At 46.2% G+C, this 18,449-nt stretch overlaps 1 protein-coding gene across 1 annotated transcript in view; it reads right to left on the reverse strand.

Moving 5' to 3' along the window:
* zfhx3 (zinc finger homeobox 3) overlaps positions 1-18,449 on the reverse strand; it is a 351,767-nt gene that overhangs the window by 263,070 nt on the left and 70,248 nt on the right. Inside the window, exon 4 of the mRNA XM_034287022.1 lies at positions 879-989. The gene's annotated coding sequence lies outside the window, so the exon portion shown is untranslated. The remainder of the gene's footprint in view (positions 1-878; positions 990-18,449) is intronic.

The following is an 18,449-nucleotide window of genomic DNA, read 5'->3' on the forward strand; positions in this document are numbered from 1 at the left end:
ACAAACACCACTTTCATCACTGTAATGGGTAATATGCAAATATGGTCCTTTTAAGGCATTTTTGGAGATCCTGCAAATAGAGCTGCTACGTGTACTTTTATAGTTCTAATATTTAATGTCTAGGCTATTGTTGGATCCACAAGCTAAGTTTTACATGTAATTATTACTCATATGAAAAGAATGATGGAAGGGGGAAAAAAAGAGTTGTCAGTGAAACTCAATGACTGAGAGTGCATCACCTACAGAATATAGAGGGCATCTTCTGAGTGTGTAAAACCTACACAGACATTTCACTGAGACTTAAAAGTAACAGAGCATCTGAAGGACGTTACAGTTTAATTCTAGCAAATTAATAACACACCAACATCACAAAAGTCAATCAGAGGATATAGAACAATAATATAGAATAGAATAAAAACAGTAGCATATAGATTATAGAACACCCACAGAAAACAGCTCCAGAATACACGTGACCTCCTCAACGTTTAATATACATTATATGACACAAGAGCATCAAAGCAGTGTCATCGGTGTACCCCTGTGAACCCACCCCATTCTATATGACATGTCAAGAGCTGTAAAACCCTGTGCATGCTTTTACATTTATCGCTACTTTTTTGCGTCTGTGTGTCTTTGTTGATGTGTGTGTATGTGAATACATGTGTGTGTGTGTGTGTTTACTTTTCTGTAAGTGCGCGCGCGCATGTGTGTGTGTGTGTGTGTGTGCGCACACTCGAGTGACAGAGAGAAAGAGAGAGTCAGAGGGAGTGAGTTCTGGTCAGCAGATCAGTCGGCACAGTTCAGTTGAGGGAGGAGAGAGGAGAGAGGAGAGAGGAGAGAGGAGCAACACAGGGAAGAAATAAGTGAATGAGTAGTACCTGCTTGGGGTGGTCCAGGGGTAGGACTAGGGTCAGGTCAGATGTCCAGCGAGGCTTCCATTAATGATCCTCCAGTAGGCTGTATGCTCCTGTTCTCCTGACCTCACTCTCCTACAGCCAAAGGAAAGGAGGGAAGGACAGGACCCAGGGAAGAGAGGAAGAGAGAGACATGGGAGAGGGAGAAAAAGCGAGAGAGGGGGGGGGGAGGCAGAGAGTCAGAGCCACTGCTACTCTGACACCATGACTGATCCACGTGAGATTGATCACACACACATATACACACACACACACACATAGTGGCGGGCCTCTGCAGTGACAGGGGGGACTGTCAGGGAGCAGGACGCTTTGTCTCGCCTAGGGACACACACACAGGCACACACAGGTACACCAACATAAACACTTCAACACACACACACAAACACACACTACAAAAAAAAGAAAATGTATTTGACTAAAATCACGCAAATGCGTCACTGTAGTTTTTGTCATTTCATCCAAAAAAGGTTTTCCCCATGCTGCAGTGAGCTGTGCCCGGGACTATGAAAATGATTTGGTACCTCAGCAGCAGCCTATTAGCATTCACTCACAGCCTAGACCCCTGAGCATCTGTTCACTATTCTAATGCCTGCTAGATTGCAGGGCAGCTGGAATCGGACAGCCAAATAAAAAGGGTCAAAAGTGTAGCGCTGAGCGTGGAGAGGGCCACCACCACAGACAAAAGACAATGAGAGCTGCATTACACAGGGCCCCCCCCCCCACCCGACTCAGATCCAGCCTCCACCCACAGACACACAACCTCCATGGATTATAAGGGAAAGGTGTAAATGTTTCCATTCATGTATTTTTTCATTTGTGGAATACTAGGAGAATTACCATGATGAATGCCTTTCTGTGATTATTCTAATGGTACAGTTGTTTTTCTTATTTATTCCAAGCATGAACATTTTGCACCTCATGATTTCTCTGATAAAATGGTAATTGATTTCCCCGGATCACGTGTATTCTGCATACCATAAAGCAATAAGCCAAATAATTATGAACCAATTGGGGCTTCACCTGAAAATCCTCTGCATCGCTTTAAACCCATGTAAAGGGATGTCCTTTCTCTCCTGCTTACAGCTTGGAAATATCACTTTTTACAAATCAGTCACCCCCAACCCCAACCCCTCCCCACCTTATTCTCTTTCTGGCCTCAGTGTGTGTCGGTCAATCATTCTGCAGGCCCTTGTATGCAGATTCATCCAGATTGATGGTGTCCAGACACCCCAGACCACGTGGTTGAACTTGACTCCTTGTTCTAGCCCACAGATGGAAGGAGGGCCCCTCACCATGGTGAACCCCGGGGCTTCCTTAGAACCAGCAGCACCAGACAAGCTCTCCTCTCACTCCTCGCTATCCCATTGGCATCAGCAATCAGCTGGGACTGAATACAGATCTCTTTCCCAGCAGCACGCGCCGCGGATACTGATCAATACCGGGCCATTATCACGGAACGCTTCCTCAAACACAGTGTCAACACGCCACGTTCTGGTCGGCTTGTGAAGGTGTGATCGCTGAGGTGGAAAGGAGAGGAGCCAGCGGTCAGCGGAGAGCAGAGGAGAGGAGGCTAAGAGAGAGAGAGAGGCTGAACCCTGAGGGGCTGCAGGTCTGAGTGCCTGGGCCGCAGAGCATGCTGGGCCGGGATTTAAAAGGAGATCAGAGGGCCATACCTCAGAGCAGCTCAAGCCCCTTCCATCTAATTTCCTTTCTCTTCATCTCTCCTTCTCCATCCGTTTCTTCCATACACCCAGTCATTCCACCTCTATTTTACAGGCCACCGTTCGTTTGATATTATTTTAGGCAAAATATTTCACAAAATGTCATTATGCTTAAACCTGACATTTAGCAGGAGGCATTTGAATATTCAGGAGGTCTCCTGTTGTGACAGACCCTACTGATGCTACAGAGGTAAACTAGAAAGATCCCCAGAATGATGACAACTATATTCATGCTAATTAGTAAAATATCTTATGTGACGTGTAAAGAACAAGCCCATGCATCTGAGCTGATGGGGACCAAAACCCAGCCCGCCAGTCCTGTTCTACTGTAAACACCGCTGTTAAACACTTCACCTTCTACACAAAAACACTCTCTGTCACACGCAAATACACATGTGAACACACACACAGTTTGAAACATTCAGGGCCGTCTCAATCCCTAACAGTAAGACCCAAGGTGTACAATCAGTGTAAGATCTGACCTGATTCCCTAACTGGTTTCCCCGGGGCCTGTTGTGCTATTGTAACCTTATTTAGGCCCTGCTCCTCTCTCCTCCTCACTCTGCCCTGCTCCTCTCTCATCCTCACTCTGCCCTGCTCTTCTCTCTTCCACTCTGCCCTACACTTCTCTCCTCCTCACGCTGCCCTGCTCCTCTCTCCTCCTCACTCTGACCTGCTCTTCCCTCCTCCTCACTCTGGCCTGCTCCCATCTCTCCTCCCCACCCTACTCTCGTCTGCCTGGGTAATATTGTTTCCCTGTCCTCCTCGTTAGTCCCGCACACACTGTTGGCCTAATCACAGAGAGAAATCTACACTGCTCCAAGACTCCAGCATTTACCTAGCGCACGACCAAAATAAAGGCTTATCTTCATCAAACACCAGTCAGGAGAGAGAAAAAAAGGGATTGAGGCCCTGCTTTATGAATTATTAAGATTAAAATCTTTTTCTGATTAGCTGTCTATTCCTCTTTCCATTCCTGTTTCTTCCTCTTTTTTCTGGTGAGATGTAAAAATATGCCTCTGTTCCTGAGTAAACGAGCTTGGGGCAGATATTCCATTAAAAATAAAAGTTGAAGTGAGTAGGAAGGAGTAGAAGTAGCTCGTGGGTTTTAAATTTTAGTCATCTTTAATCAGCCCAGTGTTTCTGTACCTGGGAAGAAAGAGTCAGATTTTAGTCATCTTTAATCAGCACAGGCGTTTCTGTTATGGGGAAGAAAGACTCAGATGAAACAAGCGCGTAATGATTTTTTTTCTTGGTAGTTTGCTTCAGTCTTGGATGTTGGAAACTTAAAAGGAATGAAAGAGAAATCCTTTCTTACCTTTTATTACTACTGTCAGTGTTCTCTTCCCTCACTCTCCTTTTGTTGAGAGGTCTAAGCAATTTTCTAACTTATTAAAAAAATGATGCATTAACAATGCACTTGCCATTGTCCCGGGTCAGGTGTTTCAGAATAGTGGATTTTTGGGCTGAGGGTCCTGGCAACCCTTTAATGACAGTCTTACAGTATCAAAGAGACTGGACTTAACCTGAGATAGGATCTCTATCTCTTTACAGCAAGCTCTCAATGCTTCCTCCACTGCTTTTAAACCGCAATCACACGTCAAAGAAAGGAAACCTGCATTGAGCAAATGTAGATATCAACACAAAGTAATGCATTGAGTCAGCTGATAAAAAAAACGTTACAATAAGCATGATGACACGGACTGATTTGCTTTATATGTCATCCTGTGGTGAAGGTCAAACTCCTTTAAATAGTATCCTAATCAGTAATGGAGTGTATCTGGCTTTTGTTAAAGGAGCTCATCTAGTATTCTGTCATTGACTTGGGCTATAACGCAGAGAGGCGACAACACATGTCTATGCAGTCTCATAGTGGAGACACACGGAAGCAGGTGGCCCCTCTGTGACCATTGTGTGACCCCCGAATGTGTCATCGCCGCTCAAAGACCATCATAAACACCTAATCCGTACATAGGTCATCACGAAGACCCCCTAGGAACCATACAGGACTATAAGAGCCAAGCTGGGACCCACAGCCACAGACGGGTCAATGGAGAGGTCTCACTACAGGCCAGGGCCAAGTCCAAACCGAGGGACTGACGTTGAGCCCTGCCGCCCCCCTACACGGAGTCATAGAGGACCCGCACGAGCATGCTACCCCCAATATCTGACAGATAGAATTCAGGAGCCTCCGAGATGTGGTCACATCCTGAGTGGATGTAACGTGTTTAAATGGTTCTTAATAAAATATTGGGTGGGATGGGTGTGCTGACTGAATCCTGCTTCCCATCCCAGGGCTCATTAAAGGTCTCTGACCATCCAGGCCTGTAGATAAGTGCTTCCACGTCCCCGTCATGATTTATTAAGGGGAAAGCCTAGCGGGCCACACCGCCTCAGGACACTACAGCCACGGACACATTTTCGGGGTAAAGGCTTGGAAAAGAGGCAGCCTCCTCCGAACAGATTTACATCGTCTGATGCTCATTTCAGAATAAATTATGGATGACTAAATGAAATACATAGGAGTGTGCGCTTTTAAATAAGTCCCCTATCCTCTGCCTCCTTTTTCGCTTCCAACTTGTTTTATTCCCCTCCCTCCATCTTTCACATTTGGACGTGCTCAGTGCAGCGACTTTGCCCTGAGCCGACTCCATGTCCATTTGCTCTTTAGAGCATCCCACTAATGGGAAGAGAGAGGAACAGAAGGGTGGTGTTTAAAAATAGATGGACACAAAGACGGTCAGATGTGAGCAAACAAACAGGTTGGGCTGCTTCATTTGTTCGGCTGATAGGATGTGGCCACGACGGTCGGGTAGCCTTGTGGTCAAGGACCTTGGGTCAGTAAACAGAAGGTTGCTGGTTCTAAGAACCGGAGCGGACACGGTTAAAAGCCCAGGGGTTCTGTCCGAAGCAGTTAACCTTTATTGGTCCCAGGTTGGTGCTATAAATTTGTGCTTGCTAAAAAATTATAATAAAGATTTTGATTTAAATGGCTAAACCTGGGCCAGTCTTGATCTGTTCTGTGGTGTGGGTTGGCTGCAGAAGGAAGATCTGAATCCTTTGGACAGAACTTTGGACAAACTCCACTATTTGGGAGGGTCAGAGGATGAATAGGGGCAGGAGACAGTCACAGAGAGACCAGTAGTGAATCAGGTTCTGGTTTCCAGAGAAAGGTTTAGCTTCTGTTAGCCGCGGTAACATGCTTAGCGGTTGGAGGATAGATCTTTTTTTCTCCTTCGCCACAGTTAATTTTCAAATCACCAACATCCTATGGCTGTCTGTTATTCCTCTTCTTCTTCTTTTCTACTGTTTTTTGGCTTTCATTCTTTTCTTTTAAGACCAAACTGGAGCTGGGCGGTGATAGTGATAGATGGCTCAGCGCTCTAACACTTTATCCAATCCGGCGCAGATTTCATCCAATAAAGAATCACTTGTGCCCTCTCAAACTAAATGGAAGTCAGGCAGCGGAGAGAAAGGGGCTGCCGTGTGTTTCTGAGCTGCCAAAATCAAATTTTCTTAAAGCTGCGGCGGCGGTGGCTGGAGGAAGAAGCAGCAACAGCCATGACTGGCCGGGCCACAGCCGTCTGCACACACAATTTAATCCATCACAGAGCTCCTGACACCATATCAATCAACCTTTCATCAGCATGCCTCCCAAAAAAACAATATTTCCATTCAATCGCCGCCGACTGGACCAGGCCTGCAACCCGGTGACCAATGGGCGGGACCAGAGGGACCTGTCTGGGTCAGTACCAGCCCATTACCAGAGAAACATTCACATCCAGCACACTGACCCAAGCACGGACAATATTATCCTAATGCTAGACAGACTGACCTACAGCACGTGGATGTATGGATAGACATATTACAAGAACCACCACCTACTAGAACCACCACTTACAGAAAAACAAACCCAGCCCTGTGTCCTACTAGAAACACCACCTACAGAAAATCTAAACTGGCCCTCTGTCCTACTAGAACCACCACCCACAGAAAAACAAACCCAGCCCTATGTCCTACTAGAACTACCACTTACAGAAAAACAAACCCAGTCCTCTGTCCTACTAGAAACACCACCTACAGAAAATCAAACCCAGCCCTCTGACCTACTAGAACCACCACCCACAGAAAAACAAACCCAGCCCTATGTCCTACTAGAACCACCACTTACAGAAAAACAAACCCAGCCCTCTGTCCTACTAGAAACACCACCTACAGAAAATCAAACCCAGCCCTCTGACCTACTAGAACCACCACCCACAGAAAAACAAACTCAGCCCTCTGTCCTACTAGAACCACCATCTACAGAAAAACAAACCTAGCCCTCTGACCTACTAGAACCACCACCTACAGAAAACAATCCCAGCCCTCAGTCCTCCTAGAACCACCACCTACAGAAAAACAAAACCAGCCCTCTGACCTACTAGAACCACCACCCACAGAAAAACAAACCCAGCCCTCTGTTTTACTAGAACCACCACCTACAGAAATATTAACCCAGCCCTCTGTTTTACTAGAACCAACACCTATAGAAAAACCAACCCAGCCCTCTGTCTTACTAGAACCACCACCTACAGAAAAACAAACCCAGCCCTCTGTCCTTCGTCATCTTTTACCATACGACACCCCCTGCTCCTCACATTCACCCCCTGATCCACAACCCTGCCCCTCCCTCTCAGCACCCAACTGACCCCCTCCTATTCCGATCCTTTGTTCCGGGAACATGGACCCTCTCTCCCCCTCTGCATCCCACAGGCAGTGGCTCCAGTGGCCTATGATTTATAATTCATAGGGGCCGCTTTTATATGGGACCTTAGTCTACCTGATACCCTTCCAGTGGCCCTGTCTGCCCCTGTCCCGGACGGCAGAGGACGGCCTCTTCATTACGTCTGTATGACACTCCCATGACACCAAGCACTTTCAAGCTCTGCTGTGCTATACAACAGCACTGTATGTAGATCGGTCCTAATGATCCGCCGGCAAGGTTTCCACTGAAATGATACTGAATCATACTGTATTCCTCAGACTCCTAACCCGTATCACTCATCACTGCTCTTTAAATCTCTATTTCTTAGGGTCTGAATTCCTCCCACCCTCTCACACACACAAATATGCAAATTCACCCTTCTGCTCAAAGACACAAACACACACACTACATTTTTTATTTTTTATCAAAACACCTACACGCACATTTCTCTTTCTACTTTTCTACCTTCAACCCCGATAACTTGAACTATCACATCTCCAGTTAAGCCTCATCTTCTCTATGGACATGGGTGAAGGTGTTCTGTCTTCCTTCAGGTCTCGTAAAGCTCAGGTCTCAGGAGAACTCCTTTCGTTCTGTAGTGTGGCCTCTGGCCCAGCCTCCACAGTACACACTGAGGTCTAGAACCCAGCCAGGGCTCCATGCTGCTCTGTTCCCAGGGCCCGGGGGCTCTGCCCTCCATGCTCCACTTCCTTCATGAACTTCGGCAAGGCTCCAGCAGGCCAAACCCCATACTTGTTGTGGATGCCCCCGCCCCACCCACGAGTGTCTCGGGCTCGGGGGGGGGGGGCTTGTCCGATTGCCGGCGGCGGGTTAAACGACAAAGAGAGGGCAGCTCAGCCTAGATCAGAGGCGTGTGTTATTGTTGTTGTTGCTAAGTGCTCCTCACTAATTATTCCTCCCTGATTTGCAAATGGAGCTGCTTCTCATTAGCATATCAATGGGGGGGGGGCATGTCGGGGGGGGGGGGGGGGGGGGTTAAGTGTGTGGCCAGGCTTAGAGAGTATACAGAGCCTCTCATCCCAACAACAAACACTACATAAACTACACACACGCCAACACTTGCACCCCCTACTGTGCAAGGCTAATAAAGAGGACGAAACAGAATGGTGGATGGGGTGTTTGTGTGTATGTGTATGTGTGTGTATGTGTGTGTTTTGGAGGCTTGGAGTGGCATGGAGAGGGGCTTTCTGTCAAATCAGTGGGCTGGCCCTGGATTAGTTCAGTTGTAGCAGAGCCCGGCGCTCCACAGAGATCATTTAGGCAATTACCAAGAACAAAGACGGCTGCAGTGTTCAACAGCTCACTTCAAAGGCCCTACACCAGACGAACAGTTACAGCACACTGGTCAATTTCCATACAAACCGCCCCCCCACACCCAATTACACCCCCTCTCCCCCCACCCCAACCCACTAGTTTTTTCCCCAACTCATGCCTTCAGGCATTCTGGCTGTACTAATGAACAGTAACACCCCCTCCAAACACACGTCTGGCCATGATGAGAAGTTCATGATGTTCTCTCCACTGGCATTCTGAAGCACAAAGAGACTGAGGCTGGGGAGAGACTTAGGCAGGCGGTACAGTGGCCAGTCAAATACTGCCACTGTCTCGGGCCTTTTGTCTGCTGCTTCGCCTTACGAAACACAAAAACCCCTTTCCTTGTAAATATGTGTTTTGGTGAAGTGAACGGCTGATTATTGTTAATGTGTACAAAGATGCAGAGAAATAATATATACGATAACACACTCCTACTCTTTATAGAACTGCCAGTTCAAGAAAGATTGTGTTGTTTAATATTAAATAATGTTTAGACAGAAACAATGGCAGAATTAATAAACATCTTCAATCCAATAATAACTTGGGCTTCCAAGTTATTGGAAGCCCAAGCCCAAGCGATCAGAAACCCTATGTGTCTAATTAACATTGTATTCTCATATGAATATGCCTATTATGAAAGTCAAAGGCCATGACGGATGTTTATAACAGAAAGGGACTGAATGGCCATCAGTGACTTCCATCTAAGTTGTGTATAGATGTGTGTCTCTGTGATAGTTGGCAGCCTCACCACTTAAGTCTAGGCTCTGAGCGAATTACCCTGTGGGCTTCAGAGTAATGTACTATATTCAACAGCTTTTTCTCCACTCACCATAGCTTGGAAGTGACACTGAGCAGCTATCTGACTGTAGAGAGAAAGTGTGCTGGGAAATACAACAATGAAAGTGTACTGCTAGAAGTATTGTGTTTGTGACAGGTGACAGACTACAGGCCTAGTCTTAGACGTGTGATTATGAATGGTGGGCTCTGGGCTGAATCAGACCCTTCTCCAGCCCATTAATCCGCTGTAGTCTGTTCAGATAGTTAGCTCCTATTCAGATGGAAGTACTGAGAAGTGAGTAGCCCTCCAGGGCCTGGTTGAGTTCTGTGTAGTTATTACAGCTATTTGTACATGGCTATGTTCTTTCCATCTCTCACTGTCTTTGTGGCCAGGACCTAATACTTAAATGTTTAAAAAATCTTTGTGCAAGCGATGAAATATTCCAACCATGTGCGTATGCATCTGAGCAGATGAAAGGGAGAGCTGCCATGAGAGAAGTGTGCTTGCGCTTGCTGACAGTGCCAGTCAAACCCAATCTATGTGTCTGGGGCTCCGTGGCTCCGTGTCAAACCAGGCTGGAGGTATGTATAACGGGACAGAGAGGCCCCAATGTTCACCGCTCTCTTCTTTGTCCCTCCGTCTATATCACCATCAACTCAACACACATCAATGAATTGCACACAAATGCACATGTACAGATAGACCCAGACACGCACGCACACACAGCTCTGGTTCTGCCCACCAATCTCCCCCAAATCAGATGGGTCATGTTATTTTGTAAAGATCCAAGACAAACATACAAGCAACCAGATCTTCCACTCAGGATTGGGTTTCCAATCACGCACTATAAATTATTCAGCCCAGACAAATCTGCCTTCCCCAAATGTTTATCGATGTAGGCCCGACCCTGTCAGACTGGTGACATGGAAATTGATGCTGCTATCCAAGTTGGAAAAGAGACAAAGGGTGAGTTAGGCCGGGGCTAGGGAGTTGGGCCGGGTCAAAGAACCAGCGATAGATACCCAGGATGTCAGACGAATGCAAGAACCTCCACCAGCATGGACATCATCGATTCACTTTGAGGATCCATAGAAAAAGAGACAAAGGAGCCGTACAGAAAAAAGACATAGAGAAAAAATTAAATGGGCAAAAAGGCAGCCGATAAAACAATGACATAAGGAGGAGACAGACAAAGTCGTATGGTGGGAGGAATCCCATGAAAGAGAGAAATAAAGGCAGAAATGTCATTAGAAGTTCTCCTTTCATTCCCACACAAAAGCAGTTAATATAAGGCTGAGCATACAGGCATATTAACGTAGCATATTCTCCTGATTATTAATAGTAATAAGGGGAGATCACATCATGATGAACAGCCACTGCCCAGCTACCTCTACTGATGCTAATAGTCACAGGACTTGTAATGCTAATGTTTTCTTTTTTTTTTTTCATCACAGCTGCAGTTTTATTTCCATCATTCCATTCATCTGACAGGAATCATATTTGCCCAAATCTAACACTGGCCTCTTCAGCGCTGATAATATAAAGTAATGCATTCTTTACATTTATTAAATTCACATATGAAAATAAAATATACCATGGCAACCTCTCCGGTCGCCCTCATCCCTCTTCACCCATACTCCTTCCTCTAAATCGACACCATTAGATCAGAGTGGGTGTCAGGGAAATTGGCCCGTATGTATTTGTTGGAGATGCAAAACTGTTTAAATCTTTAATAAAATGACAAGGATGAAATATCAGACATCAGCTGCTGGGCGTGAGGGACAGGGCATTTGTATTGTGTTGTCTCTCAAGGCCTGGGAGACAGTTTCCCAGTATGTGTGTGTGTGTGTCTGTGTGTGTGTGTGTGTGTGTGTGTCTGTGTGTGTCGGTGTGTGCCTGTGTGTGTGTTTATAAGGTTGTAAATTGTTTGGTGATGATATTATTCTTATTTGAAATATGTGTCTCCTCCCGCTGCATCCTCAGAACTGTGGCGCAGGGGGCCATTTTAATTCCCTCGCCCCCTGGCAGCAATCGCTCCAACATTTCACAGACCTCTTAATGCGTTATTAATGCCACTCGGTTTTATTTCTAAATATGTTATGTGTCTATAGGCCTGTTGCCAGACAATGGCATATCACTTAGTGGGAAAAAAGAACATAGAAGGACGAGCTCGCAGATGACACTATTCTCTCTTCTCTACTAGCTAGTTATTATGAAAGCATCATTACTGTGTATCTCTGTGCGCGTCTGGCTTCTCTTCCCTGTGGGGGAATATTGGAACAGTTAGAAGAAAAATTACTGCAACCATTATGTCTACTTATCATAATAGCTTGCTACAGTATAACTTGCATATCTCTAGCTAGAAATAGGTAATGTTCACATTATCCATGCGTTTAAAGCTAAGAGGGGGTGGCAAGGGGACAAATGGCTGCTCTTCTGTCATGTTCGTTCTAATCTGCTACAGAGTAGATGAACCTCCCATTGCCTTTAACAGGCTTTACCAGCAACCAGTATAGTACTCATCACTACTGAACAGGACCTCATCACTACTGAACAGGACCTCATCACTACTGAACAGGACCTCATCACTACTGAACAGGACCTCATCATTACTGAACAGGGCCTCATCACTACTGTACAGGGCCTCATCACTACTGTACAGGGCCTCATCACTACTGTACAGGGCCTCATCACTACTGAACAGGGCCTCATCACTACTGAACAGGACCTCATCACTACTGAACAGGGCCTCATCACTACTGTACAGGGCCTCATCACTACTGAACAGGACCTCATCACTACTGAACAGGACCTCATCATTACTGAACAGGACCTCATCACTACTGAACAGGACCTCATCACTACTGTACAGGGCCTCATCACTACTGAACAGGGCCTCATCACTACTGAACAGGACCTCATCCCTACTGAACAGGACCTCATCACTACTGAACAGGGCCTCATCACTACTGTATAGTACTCATCACTACTGAACAGGGTCTCATCACTACTGAACAGGGCCTCATCACTAATGTACAGGGCCTCATCCCTACTGTACAGGGTCTCATCCCTACTGAACAGGGTCTCATCACTACTGAACAGGGCCTCATCACTACTGTACAGGGCCTCATCCCTACTGAATAGTGTCTCATCACTACTGAACAGGGCCTCGTCACTACTAAACAGGGCCTCATCCCTACTGAACAGGGCCTCATCCCTACTGAATAGGGCCTCATCACTACTAAACAGGGCCTCATCCCTACTGTACAGGGCCTCATCCGTACTGAATAGGGTCTAATCACTACTGTACAGGGCCTCATCCCTACTGAATAGGGTCTCATTACTACTGAACAGGGCCTCATCACTAATGTACAGGGCCTCATCCCTACTGTACATGGCCTCATCCCTACTGAATAGGGTCTTTTCACTACTGTATAGGGTCTCATCACTACTGTACAGGGCCTCATCCCTACTGAATAGGGCCTCATCACTACTGAATAGGGCCTCATCACTACTGAACAGGGCCTCATCACTACTGTACAGGGCCGCATCCCTACTGAATAGGGTCTCATCACTACTGTACAGGGTCTCATCACTAATGCACAGGGCCTTATCCTTACTGAATAGGTTCTCATCAATACTGTACAGGGTCTCACAACTACAGCACAGAGCCTCATCATTACTGTACAGGGCACCTTTTATCTCATTGTGTGCGATGAGTAGGCACAGAATTCTTCAGACAGTTAGTTAAAGGTGAATGTGTTAGAGCAACACAGGCCACATGGGCTGGAGGCTGATTCTGTCGGGATCTTTCCATTTGACCTTGACGTTGGTTCTGTCCGGACCACTCCACATGGGGTGGAGATTGGTTCTGTCGAGACCTATTCACTTGGGCTGGAGGTTGGTTCTGTCAGGACCTCGCCACATGGGTTCAGGGTTGGTTCAGTCTGGACTCCTCCACTTGGGCTGGATGTTTGTTCTGTCGGGACCGCTCCACGTAGGCTCGGGGTCAGCTCTGTCGGGGCCTCTCCAAATGGGCTGGATGTTGATTCTGTCAGAATTCTCCTCTCTGCCATGGGTTTTGAGATTGAAGGAGCTGCAGAGACTTGCTCAAAGAATACAAGACTGCTGCCAAGAAGCGCCAGCTTTGAATTAACGCTGAGTGTGTGTATATATATATATATATATATATATATATATATATATATATATATATATATATATGCGCTTCCCGAAACCAGGAAAAATAAAAAGAAACAAAATCTCTGAATATGGAACTGTACGGTATCTTATTCTTGTGTGTGTGTGTCTGTTTCTCTGTTTCAATCACACTATAGTAATGTTATTCATTCAATATCCTGGATGGAAGAGCAGCAGAGGGGATCTGTTCCCACAAACTCAAGAGAAGCTCTGCATCAAATAGGCTCTGCCTACCGCCTGCCTTTCCTGGATTCACTTCAACAGGATTCTCTGTCTGCTTTGCAGTAACACAATGTAAATCAGTGCAGCACCGCACTAATATTCATCTGTTTGAGTCTGCACAATACGACGGAAAACTGACACTCACATTAACCTGACACACACACACAACGTGTTTGTTGGATGCTGCCTCACTATGCGCGTGTGTGTGCGCGTGCGTGTGTGTGTGTAAATGTCACTCTCCTCAGGCCCTCCCATTTGATTACAGCAGATGTGTGTGTTAGATAAGAGGCCAGACACATCCCCGATGGTTCATAGCATGTCTTATTACACCAGGATAACACCAGCTGCATAATGTGCCATTACTTCAATCAGCACAGATCCTAATCTGGCTCAGCAGAACTCCGTCTAACCGTCATTTGCCAGCGTTGCTGTGTTTTCCCAACCTGGACCGCATGGTGGATGCACGTTGGGGGTTGGAGATCACCCTGTCAGCGTGTGTTGGTGGTTTAGGGTGCTGACAGCCGCTGAGGGAATCAGACGCTACAGTCACAGGGAGAGAGAGCCCTGCCAGACCTGTCACCGTGCCGCTGCCTCCCCTCCCCACCTTCCCTCTCCACGGCGTTCGCCGGCCCCAACCAATCGCTCCCCGGCCGTCCGCGTAGCGCAAAAGACGGGCCGGGCTCCATCCGTCCCCACAGGAGCACTCCGACCTCGTCATCTTAATATTGCATGAACAACATGCCCTGGGTTTCTGTTCGGAGTTAACCACACGCACGCCGCTCAGAGAGACAGATGTTCCCCCTCTGTCCAGGAAAAACGGAGAGAAGACAGTGAGCTCCCTTCGAACCGCCCGGCCTCAAAACTCTCATTCTGTCAGTCAAGTGTACCACCACCAAAACCCACAGACCACAGGGTGTCGGCTGAGCAGGGCCGAGGATGAGACTGACAGTACCACCACCACCACCACCACCACCACCACCGGCGCCGGCCTTTGGCACCTGACCCGGACCAGAGGGCAGTGCTTAGACCTAACCATCTCAGTTGCAGGAGGTTGGGCTCATGTTGGTCTGGGTTTGAGTAACAAGAGAAGGACATCTCTACATTTTGGTGCCCTTAAATCATATCAGTATCAATAAGAGAAAATACGTTAGAGTGAGAAATAGTTTGGCACTGAAAACTGTGAGTACCAAATGCATCAGGGGATTTGAACACTCAATAAATTGCCTATTATTAGAGTCAAGTGGATATGACATTGATAAGACTTAATGGTAGTACACTCTGGCATAGTCAATATTCAAGAGATCCATAAGTTCTTTAAGATCAACACACGCACCACTACTGTGCTTGGAGCAATCTCCACATTATGAAGTTTAATCCCTCATGATCTGCATCAATAATTGTGGTGGCAGCGTAAAGCGTTCGTCCTCCATTACTGCTAATTAGAACTAGAGCATTGATAATCCCTTTAATACTCATCAGATAGGCAGAAGAACCAGGGTGACGGGGATTGGGGGGGGGGGGGCGGGGGGGTAGAGATTAGCAGGAGGAAAAACAGATTATTGCTTCTCTGGATTGTTTTATAAAGACATAGCGGGAGCTGTTGTGTTTGATCAGAAACACACACTCAAACGCACGCACGCCATGCCTGACTGTCTGCACACACTCCAGCGGAGTTCTGCAGTCACTAAAAGGTAGAGTCTCATACAGTATGAGTATGTGTGACTGTGCGCTTGTGTATTTTGGGTGACCTGTAAAGGCTTGTATGAGTGTGACCTCTGTTAGGATGGATGTATGTACACATCTGGTGCCTGGCCATCACAGTATCTTTCTCTCCTCTCCCTCTCCTTCTCTCACACATGTATTTGCACACACAACGCGCAATCCCGAAAGGACACCCTAGTGGGGCCTGTGTAGAGGCACAATGTCAATAACATTCTAAACCAACACATGAGGGACAGGGGGAATACGGCATGTCGCCCCCCCCACCCCCCCAGCCCAGCTACTGTAGAGCCAGCATGGCCCCACTCCCATCCTCTGTCTCCCAGCCCAGCCCTCCACAAGATGCTGCTGGGGAAATCTGATTACTTTAAACACGAGGCAGCGCTGGACGTGCTGGAGAGGTGGAGATGGAAAAGGGTGGAGATAGATTGGATAAGAGGAATAGAAAAAAAGATGCAGATCAGCCGTCGAGGACGTATCCCCCCAGTGTCCGTCTAAACATCCACCACGGACAAAATGGCTCCCTCTGTCTCACTTTATATCAAACAGGAACAGGAACAGGAATGATAAACTGAAAGCGGCTTTTTTATTAGATTTTTATAATCACTGGAATTGCAATCAGACATTTCATGACTGATACACATTTGCCTGATAAAACAACTGATGTGAGGTGAAACTTTTCTCTTATTCTCCTGTAAAAGAGTGTATGAGATTAGACCCAGAGGAATTGAGGTAACCAAGAAAATAGAAGCTGTCTCAAAAAATAGTTCACTTTCTCTTATTTTCCTTTTGTCTGCCTGGGGGGTTCAGGGAGGGGTTGGCCTCCCTCATCCTTCTTATTACGGTGCTCACCGGCTGTCTGTCCTCAAGCATTTCTGCGTCTCACTATTTTAACTACACCTGTCATTTGCGGTCCAGTCATTTTACCTCTCTGCTCGGCTTTCTTTCTACGCTTGTATGGACTGTTAACTGGGTCTGTCTGTCACGCTGGCTGGGGCGGGGCTGGGGGCCGCGAGGGGATATAAAGTAGTAGACCTCCACATGGCCGGGGAAGGGATGGAGGGGGGCGTAATAAGTCATCGTGAGGAACACCACTTCTGGGTGGAGCCGCGCCTCCACCCTATCTTGGTACCTATTTGTGCGACCTCTGTGTTGGAGGAGGAATCTTTTGTTTTTCTCTTCATCTTGTTCTCTACTTCATTCCCTCCTGTGTGGGAGTATGCTCCTGAGGAGAAGTATACAAGCACAGAATATACTGTAGTCTAGCAGTGTGCATGTAGGACAGTTGACCTGCTGGATAACTGGCTGACAATGGATTCTGAAGGGCCTGCAGCTCTTCCCCTATGTTAATGACCTATTTCATATTTTAAGTGGAACTGAAGCTGAGTAGTAAAATAATTGACCAACCTCCTCATGGGGTTCAGGGTGTAAAATGTTGATGATGGAGAGTCAACACATTGGGAGTGTTCTTGAAGTTCGTAATTATGACTCACTTTTAGGTTCAACAAAGAGATACCTAAATAACCAGCAGATAAGCAGTATGCACAAGATACTGCAGTCAAAAACAAAGGTAAATAAAATCCAAGCACAAACTTAAACTGCCCAGTGAAAATCTAATGTTTAAAAGTTTACATTTTGACCAGAAGTTATAAATAAGACTTTGCAGTATGTTTGATTTGCTTGCTTGGGGAAAAGAAGAACCCAGCTAACCCAGCTAAAACCATTGAAAACAAAACCAAAAAATCACACCTATTTTTTTTTCCATAGCTGTCAATTTAGGATCCAGAAAGCGGGCAGTTATTAGAGCATTTATATGTCAATTTAAATTTCTAGTTTAAATGCTTAAGAGAGGCCTCGAGTGTTCATTTACACTATGAATGCATTTTTTTTTCATTCTTCTGTAATACATTTATTCAGGTCAGCATTTAACATTGTTAGAATAGCTTGGAGATTTCTTAACCGCCCCGCCCATTTTTTTGGGGGGGGGGTACCAATAGGTAAAATCAAATGGGCCATATTTTGACCAAAGCTGAACTATTAGGCTGTAATATCAACCCTTGAAGAGCATAATTAGATTTTAAAAAATTGTCATTATTCATGCAAAACATTTGCTCACATTGTTAATTCACACAAAAATAAATGCTCAACGCTGGAAATCCAACAGGCCTGCCATAATTACATTCAATCACCATTGTGTGGATGACAGCAGACTGCAGGCACGGCAACGCCAAGTATTACAAATCACAAGAATAAATGAGATGCTCCAACTGACGTTTTTAAAATGTACAACCAGAATAGGCCGAGGTTCAACATGCCTACAATGGATCCTTTGCTTATAACACATAACAAAACAGAGGACAAAGAGACTTTCATAGCCACAGCAAGACTTCCTCAGTAGATAAGCCTCAGTAGCTAAAACTCCTAAACTGAGCAGGCATCAGTTTAGAGAATTTGTCATCCTCATTATGAGCTTTGCGGACATTTCTAAAAAGTATATGGGAAGGATGTATTCACATAATGACAAGAAGCTCATAAGGCAGGTGTTCTCCATAATTAATCAACCCACCATGTAATGTCAACGCCATCCTGAATGTGTCCGTGATTGGCCTAGTCCAACATTATTCTGCCCCCCCCTCCCCCCCGGCAGCTGATGAAGTCATAGACACAATGGACCTGGACTGCCACGTGCGGTCTGACTATGAGATAGTGGTCGGCTGTGGTTCTCTACACAACAGGTAGAAGATCTCTGTGAACCATAACTTCCCTAGCCAACGGGTGGCTCAGCACATGGAGCTCCAGAGGATAGAGTCTCA

The sequence above is a fragment of the Esox lucius genome, chromosome 2 (assembly GCF_011004845.1).
Source record: "Esox lucius isolate fEsoLuc1 chromosome 2, fEsoLuc1.pri, whole genome shotgun sequence".
In the NCBI taxonomy this organism is placed as follows: domain Eukaryota; kingdom Metazoa; phylum Chordata; class Actinopteri; order Esociformes; family Esocidae; genus Esox; species Esox lucius.